Raw genomic sequence first — 8,400 nt, 5'->3', positions numbered from 1 at the left:
CCAGGGTCCTTTCTTTGTTCTTCCCAGCACCATCATTCAAACGCAGCAATTCTTCTCTAGCCCTCCTAATCTGCTGATCAACTTTCACATGCTGATGGGGCTATTGAAAAGACCTCGCTTGGGTGGGGTGTGCCTCAGTCCTATGACATCGTGCTCTCCAACACTTTAAAGAGGTCTTGTATAATCGATTTACCCAAGGCAATGTGTCCTTTGATTTCTCGACCATTCCTTCCATGGGACTGGATGGTGGTCAAGCAAGATGAAACCATTGACCATTTTAGTCATTTTGTCATGTATCATGATGATTGGACCGTTGTGAGGGCTTTTTTTGGATGTTGAGTTTTCATTCATATTGAAGGCTGCAATCCTGGATCTTCATCAGCAAGTGCTTCAAGTCCTCCTCACCTCAGGCAAGGTTGGGTCATCTGCGTATTGAAAGTTGTCGATAAGCCTTCCTCCAATTCTGACGCCAAATTCTTCTTCATATAGTCTAGCTTCTCTATTTGCTTAGCATATGGGTTGAATAAATATGGTGGGAGAGTGCGATCCAGACACACACACCTTTCTTGAATTTAAACCAGGCATGATTCCCTTGTTCTGCCTCTTGATCCATGTGTGTGTTCTGCATGAGCACAATGTTGTACTCCGGATTTCCCATTCTTCTCAGTGCTATCCACGGTTTATTATGATCCACGCAGTCAAATGCGTTTGCACTCTCAATAAAACACAAGCAAACCTCTTTCTGTTATTCTCACCTTTCAACCACGATCCGTCTGTCATCAGCAATAATAGGCCTGAATTTCACATCCTCTCTGAGTCTGGCCTGAATTTCCGGCAGCTCCCTGTCAATGTATCGCTGCAATTGTTGTTGAATGATCTTTAGCAAAATAGTATTTACATATGATATTAATGATATCTGCATCCTACTGGGTCACCGCTCTTTGCAATGGGTGCAACTATGGATCTCTGCCAGTTGCTTGGCCAGGTAGCTGTCTTCCAAAGTTCTTGGCACAGGCGAGTGGAGCTTCCAGTGCTTCCTCATCTCGTGAGACGTTTCCACTGGTATGCCATCCATTCCTGGAGCCTTGTTTTGGGCTAATGCTTTCAGTATATCTTGAACTTCTTCCTTCGTACCTTTGGCTTTTGCTTGTACGCTACCTCCTGAAAGGGTTGACTGTCAACTGCTTCTTTTTGGCTCAGTGACTCTGTGTATTCTTTCATCTTCCTTTGATGCTTCCTGCTTCATTCAATGTTTTGCTCACGGCATCTTTCAATATTGCAACTTGAGGTTTGAGTTTTTTTAAGTTTAAGATAGGCTGAGCGTGTTCTCCCTTTTTTGGTTTTCTAACTGTAAGTCTCTGCACATTTTATGATAATATTTTATTTTTGTTTTCTCAAACTACCCTTTGAAGTTTTCTATTCAGCTCTTTGACTTTGTCATTTCTTCCATTGGCCTTAGCTCCTCTATGTTGAAGAGCACGTCACAGAGCCTCTTCTGACGTCACTTTCCGAATTGGACACTCTTTTCTTTCCTGTCTTTTTAAGGGACATTTTATTTTCTTCATGAATGATGCTTTTTACGTCATCTCACAGCTCATCAGATTTCCCATCATTAGCATTCAATGCAGCAAATCTCTTCTTGAGATGGTCTCAAGTTTTGGGTGGGGTATACTCAAAATTGAATTTTGGCTCTTGTGGATTTGTTTTAATTTTCTTCATCTTCAACCTGAATTTACATATGAGCAATTGATGGTCTGTTCCACAGTCGGCCCCTGGCTGCTGACCCTGAGCTTCTCCTCTATCATCTCTTTGCCCAGAGACGGTCAGTTTGGTTTCTGTGTATTCCATTGGAGAAGGTCCTGTGTACCGTCACCATTTGTGATGTTGAAAAGTGTATTTGCTATGAGATCATACAGTACTTATCCTTTGAGACTTATTTTGCTCAAAATAATATCTTTAAGGTTCGTATGCATTGTGGGATGTATAAAGGCTTCATTTCTCTTTATGGCTAGCTGGTAACATTCCATTGTAAGGACATGCCACATTTTGTTGACCCAGTTTTCTATTGATGGACAGCCCCCTGCCCTCCCCACACACTTTTGTCTATTGTGAGAAGTGACGCAAATAATACTGGTGTACAAGCTCTTATTTGCACCGTCTGATACAGCTTATTAAACCCACTATCCTTTCACTACCATTTTTGCTGTTACTGTCTATCAAATCAAATGGACACATCTATGTGTGTCTGCTTTTAATTGTCTTCTCTTCCATTAATCTGGAAGGATAAGGATTAAATCAAGGCAAATCTAATACATTGTCTGTAGCGATGGAAAGTGGATTAGCTAGCCAAGCTGTATAACAAATCACTATCGCCTTGTCAGCTTAAAACAACACTCATTCATTATTTTATGATTTCTGATAAGTCAGGAGTTTGAGCACAGCCTAATTGGGCACTCTGCATAGGGTTTCCTAAGACTGAAATTGAGGTGGCACCTGGACTGTGCTCCTTTTTTTGAAGTTAAAGGTTCTCTTTCACGTTTATGTGGTCATTGGCAGAAATCTTGGGGTTGCAGGACTAAGGTCCTCGTTTTCTTGTTGGCCGGTGTTTGCTCTTTGCTCCTACAAGTTGTTCTTAAGGCTTTGCACGTGACCCCCCCTCCACATGCAATAGCCAGCGGCTATAGTCAGTTAACTCTTCTCACGCTTGGAATCTCCCTTGCCAGAAAACACTGTCCACTTCAAGTGCTCATTTAATTGGGTCAGGTCCATCATTAACAATCTCTCTTTTCTCTCTTTTAGGTCAACTGATTTGACTGCGTAACTGAGAGGATGTGCCTGTGTATTTCAGATGCCGGGAAGCTTAGAGGCCATCTTAGAATTTTGACCACCACAGATGGAGACATGTTTTGCTAAGAAGCAATTCTCTCTTAGCAAATATTTGTTGCCCAGTAATCTAAACACATCTTCCCTGACATTTTAGGGCATCTCCACCAGACATGCTATAGACAGTAGAAATCAACTCATCTCCCTCTCCCTACCCCCTAGATTTAATATATGAGATGCTTAGAATGGCCTGATTAAGTTGGGAAGGGGTAGTGTCATTGTTAGGTTTTGTGCCAACTTGGTTGGCAGTCATCCCTCATAATTTGATCTAACACAATGCAATCAACTCCACGACAGGATCTAGCATAAAGTCATCACGCCATGAGCAGCCGTCAGTTGTGGAGTGCAGTTTTCTTGATCACATCCCAGGCTTGAGGCAATTTGGAGAAAGACTCCTTGGGGATGAGGCCTGTTCCTTGTAAGCAGATTCTGTGGGAAAGCTTGCCACTTCTGCTGAGTGTGGATCCTGCTTCTGGTATGGCGACCTCCTGGCCTATTGCTCGCCAATCCCAGGAGTCATCAGCAAATTGCCACCCATAGATTCACTTGACTTTGCATCTACCAACCCGTGGTCTCCCTGGGTCACCTTCCTGTTTCCTGGTTTGCCAGCCCCTGAAACAGCTATGGTCAGGAGAAGCCTCCAGCTTTAACATCCGACTCACAAACTTGAGCAGGACTGGCCTTAGCCCCCCAACAACTGAGTGAATCGTTTTCTTGATACAAAGTTCCCTCTTCATTTACCTAGATATATGTCACGGGTTTTACTTCTCTAGAGAACCCAGTCTAACACTGATGGAGAGTGGGAAGAGTATGGAAGGCCGTGAGTCTAAGACCAAGGTTATTTGGTCCAGACAGCACCTCTTCCTGTGGATGTTAGCCCACAGAGCTGACTGGATGCAGATAGGTGAACAGCCTACTGGGCTCTTGAGGAAACCTCCTTGCCAAGGAAATCATAATTTTAACCTATTGGACAAACTGTTCACCCCTGAAACAACCCGTGGGTCCCCACATGTTAAGCTGAAGGAATGAATCGTAAGGTCATCCAGGCTCTAAGAAGGGAAAAATCATTCAGTGTCCACATAATATTTGGCAATGGCCGAAAATGTACAATAAAGAACCACTGTCCCCCACCCCCCACCCTGACTGCAGAGGAGCAAGAGAGGAAGAAGGAGGGTCAAGAATCAGTGAAAGAAATAAGTGTGTGTTCCAGCCTCTCCATGAACAACTATCTCATTTGCCCTAAGATCTGAATCAATGCATTTGAGTTGTGGTGCTGGAGAAGAAAATTGAAAGTACCATGGACTGCTAAAAGCACAAACAAATCTGTCTTGGGCAGAAGTTAGGTCAGAGTGCTCCTTAGAGGCAAGGATGATAAGACGTTGTCTTACATACTGTGGTAGTTACACAATCTCCTGTCAACTTGAAGGTAGTAAGAGTGAAGGGGTGGAGTCGAACCTCTCAGTTCAACACAGCCTGATGAGGCCTCCTTGTGGGTGTGGCTTTCTCATGAGGGTTCTGGGAACTTCCCTTCTCTCTTTCTGGTTTACATTCCTGTCGAGGAACCATGGGAGATCCTCACCAGAGCTGAGATGCTTCCACTGCCATTGGATCCACAAGGCCCGTGATCTTTCTGCATTCGGCATCATTGCATGTGCTTCAAGAGTCTGAAGAGGAATTGATAGATTAGTATCAGACTTATGGACTTCATCTGGACTGGGCTGGGATGTTTTCTCAATATGCAATTGCTCTATGATACAAAGGGGTACCCCTTATAACCAGAATTGCACTGGGCAGAACAGGCTTTCATGGTACACATTTTTCCTGTGAGGTAAGCAATCGAGCACCTCACTCTGAGTTAGTGCATCCAGGGGCATCACCTGGGAAGGTTCTCTTTGGTCACAGTGAATTTTTTCATGAAAGCAGTTTCACTCGAATCTCATTTTTTGTTACAGTCAAGTTAAGAGAACAGTGTGCAGTTGTGAAATTTTGTTTCCTGCTTGGGAAAAAATGCCACAGAAACTGTTGTGATGTTGAACACAGCTTACAAGGACAGCGCTATAGCAAAAACTCAAGTGGTTTTCTCATGTCGAAAAAGGTGAAATGTCGATTGATGACAAACCTCATTCTGTATGTCCATCAACTTCCCGAATGAACAAAAATGTTGACTCAGTGCATTTGGAGTTCATTCCACCAGGCTAGACTGTTAATCAAGTTTTCTATTTAGATGTTCTGAAAAGATTGTGTAAGAGTGTCCAGCAAAAAAGGCCTGATTTGTGGCAGATGGGGGACTGGTTTTGCCACCACGACAATGCACCTGCTCATGCAGCCATCTCAGTGCACCAGTTTTTGGCTGGCATAAAACAGCATGCCTCTATTGCCCCATGCACCTGACTCACTTGAGCTCACTCTGTACAACTTCTTTTTGTTTCTGTGCACGCAGAGGGATGTGATAGGGCAGTGATTTGATGATGTGAAAGAGGTGAAGGAAAAAATGAGGGTGGTGCTGTCAGCCATCCAAACATCCATTCCAAGAATGGAATTGCCAATTTGACAATGTAAAGGAAAGTGGTTTGAAGGTGATAAGGTTGTTTTGTAAAAAAAAGAAAAAGAAAAAAATTTAAACCATAGCTTTGGGAAACAAATTCCATTTGGGGGGTGGGAGCACCCCCTCATATGTTGTCTGAGTGAGAGTGGCACTTAGCCTGAAGCATCATCTCTTTGTGTCCGTGGGAGACGTGGCGAGAGACTCACTCTCGGCTCATATGGGCTTGTTCAATCAGATTTTCAGTTCAACTATTGATCAAAGCTACGAACACCGAGCAGATGATGGCCTAACTTGGCTGTTCAAAGAGTGGGAAGCTCCAGCGTGGGGCCATTGGACAACTGAGGTATCGCTGCGTCTTTCACTTGACTACTTACGCTTCAGAAACAGGGTCCTACCAATTCTGAGAGAAAAAAGGTCACTTTGAATAGTACTTCTTCACCGCCATCTCTGTTCTTCTGCAACTCCTATCTATCTATCTATCTATCTATCTATCTATCTATCTATCTATCTATCCTCATTTCCCCTTCAGCTCTATTAATATTTCCTTTGCTCCCTCTCTTGTCTTTCTCTCTCCATGGCACATTCTGGTTAATTTTCTTATGTGACTTCTGGTTCACCTCCCTATCTTCTCTTTGTCTAGTCTTCTCTTCAATCCTCCCTCTGAGCTGCCCGCACAGTGTGTAGTGCCCATTTCTATAGGGTCTAGGTGGTACTTTTCCAAATATGTCTGTTTTTTCTCATAGTTTATTGTTCCCTTCTCTTTAGTCCTTCTTTACATCTGTGATAATTCCAAACTTGCCCTTTTGGAGGTCTTCATCTAAATGTTTTATTGGCTCCGCTCTTGGAGGGTGTCTAGCATCATTGACTCTGTGTCAAAATACTAAATCTGCACTCATTCCAAAGAAAGGTGACCCGGCAGAATCCAAAAATGATGGAACAGCATCGCCGATAGGACATGCAGGTCAGGTTGTGTTGAAGAGGGTCCAACAACAGTTGCAGCAGTACACGGGCAGGCAGCTGCCAGCGCTTCAGGCTGCATTCTGGAGAGGATGTGAAACCAGGGATATCAATGCTGACACCAGATGGCTCTTGGCTGAAGCAGAGAATACCAGAAAGATGTTTACTTGTATTTCATTGACTATAAAAAGACCTTTGACTGTGTGGATCCTAACAAACTATGGAGAGCTTTGGGAATTTCAGAACACTTCATTGTGCTCATGCAGAACCTGTGCATGAATGTGAGGCAGTTGTGTGAACAAAACAGGGACATACTGCAATCAGGAAAGGTCTGCATCAGGGTTGTTTCCTCGCACTGTTCTTACCATATATACTCGAGTATAAGCCAACCCGACTATTAGCCAAGGCACCTAATTTTACCATGAAAACTGCATGAAAATGTGCTGGAAAAACTCGGCTTATACACAAGTATATACGGTATTCAATCTGTATGCTAAACAAATCATCAGAGAAACTGGACTATAAGAAGAATGAAGCGTCAGGATTGGAGGAAGGCTTATTAGCAACCTGTGATATAAAGATGACACAAGCTTGCTTGCTGAAAGTGAGGAGGACTTGAAGCCCTTGCTGATGAGGATCAAGGATTGCAGCCTTCGAAATGGATTACAATTTAGTGTAAAGAAGACCCAAATCCTCACAACTTGACTAATAGGTAATAGCTTGATAAATAGAGAAATGATTGAAGTTGTTAAAGATTTCATCTTGCTTGACTCCACAGTCAATGGTCATGGAAGCAATAGTCAAGAGATCAAACGACACACTGCATTGGGTAAATCTGCTGCACAAGACCTTTTTAAAGTGCTGAAGAGCCAGGATGTTACTTTGAGGACTCAGGTGTGCCTGACCCAAGCCGTGGTGTTTGCAATCATCTCATATGCATATGAAAGTTGGTCATTGAATCAGAAAGACTGGGGGGAAAAAAGATGCCTTTGAACTAGGGTGTTGGTGAAGAATATTGAAAGTATCGTGGACTGCCAAAAGATCACATAGATCTGTCTTGGAAGAAGTCCAACCAGAATGCTCTTTAGAGGCAATGATGGCGGGACTTGGCTTCCCATACCTTGGACATGTGGTCAGGAGAGACCAGTTCCTGGAGAAGGACATTGTGCTAGGCAAAGTGGTGGGGCAAGACGGATTGACACAGTGGCTGCAACAGAGAGCTCAGACATAGCAGCAATGGTAGGGTGGTGCAGGGCCAGGCGGGGGTTTCTCTGTTGGACAGAGGTCGCTATGGGTCAGAGCCTAACCCCCACAACAAACACTGCACGTGTCTTGTGTTTTAAATGGTGAGCTTCAAAAACGATCTTGGCAATCTATCGTGGTTTCTCCTCAGGCTAGCACTGGTCTGGGACCACATTATGCTAATGTATCCACTTGATTGCCAGACCTCACAACGTGTGTAAACACAAGCCGCAGACATTCACAAAAGCACACCTATGGCAACAGATTCTCAGGAGGGATCTTTAAACTAACAGCTTTATGGAGATACATTCTGCATAGCCAAAAAGTCACCTTTTTCAAAGTGGTAGAATTCAGGGTTTTTAAAATAGCTCCAGAAAGCCATACAATAATAACCAGCATATAATTATAGGGCATTTTCAGTGCTCCCAAAGAAAGGCAATGCCCATTAGCAGTTGCTGTTCCGTCAGCTCTGCCCTGGTCCCTGGCAATCACCCGTCGTGACTCACTGGTTCTATGGACCTAGAGATCTGCCTAGTTCACTGATGCATCGAAACAGTCATGATCCTTGGCCTTTTGTGAGCGTCTTCTTCACGCTATCGTCATGCTTTTCAGTTCATCCATGGATCCATATTTCACTTGTCTTAAAGACAGTCAGGTTTTAAAACTACCGTGCCCTTCCCATACCACAGATGCACCTCTTTAAAGTCTACCGTTCAGTGGGTTTCTGGAATGCGCACGGAGTTGAGCAGCCATCGTCACTCTGTGATTTCATC

Source organism: Echinops telfairi, unplaced genomic scaffold (genome assembly GCF_000313985.2).
Source record: "Echinops telfairi isolate 266 unplaced genomic scaffold, ASM31398v2 ScPeMD7_7457;HRSCAF=8495, whole genome shotgun sequence".
NCBI classification, from domain to species: Eukaryota; Metazoa; Chordata; class Mammalia; order Afrosoricida; family Tenrecidae; genus Echinops; species Echinops telfairi.
The sequence above is the reverse complement of the archived record's forward strand: the minus strand, read 5'-3'. Positions refer to the sequence as shown.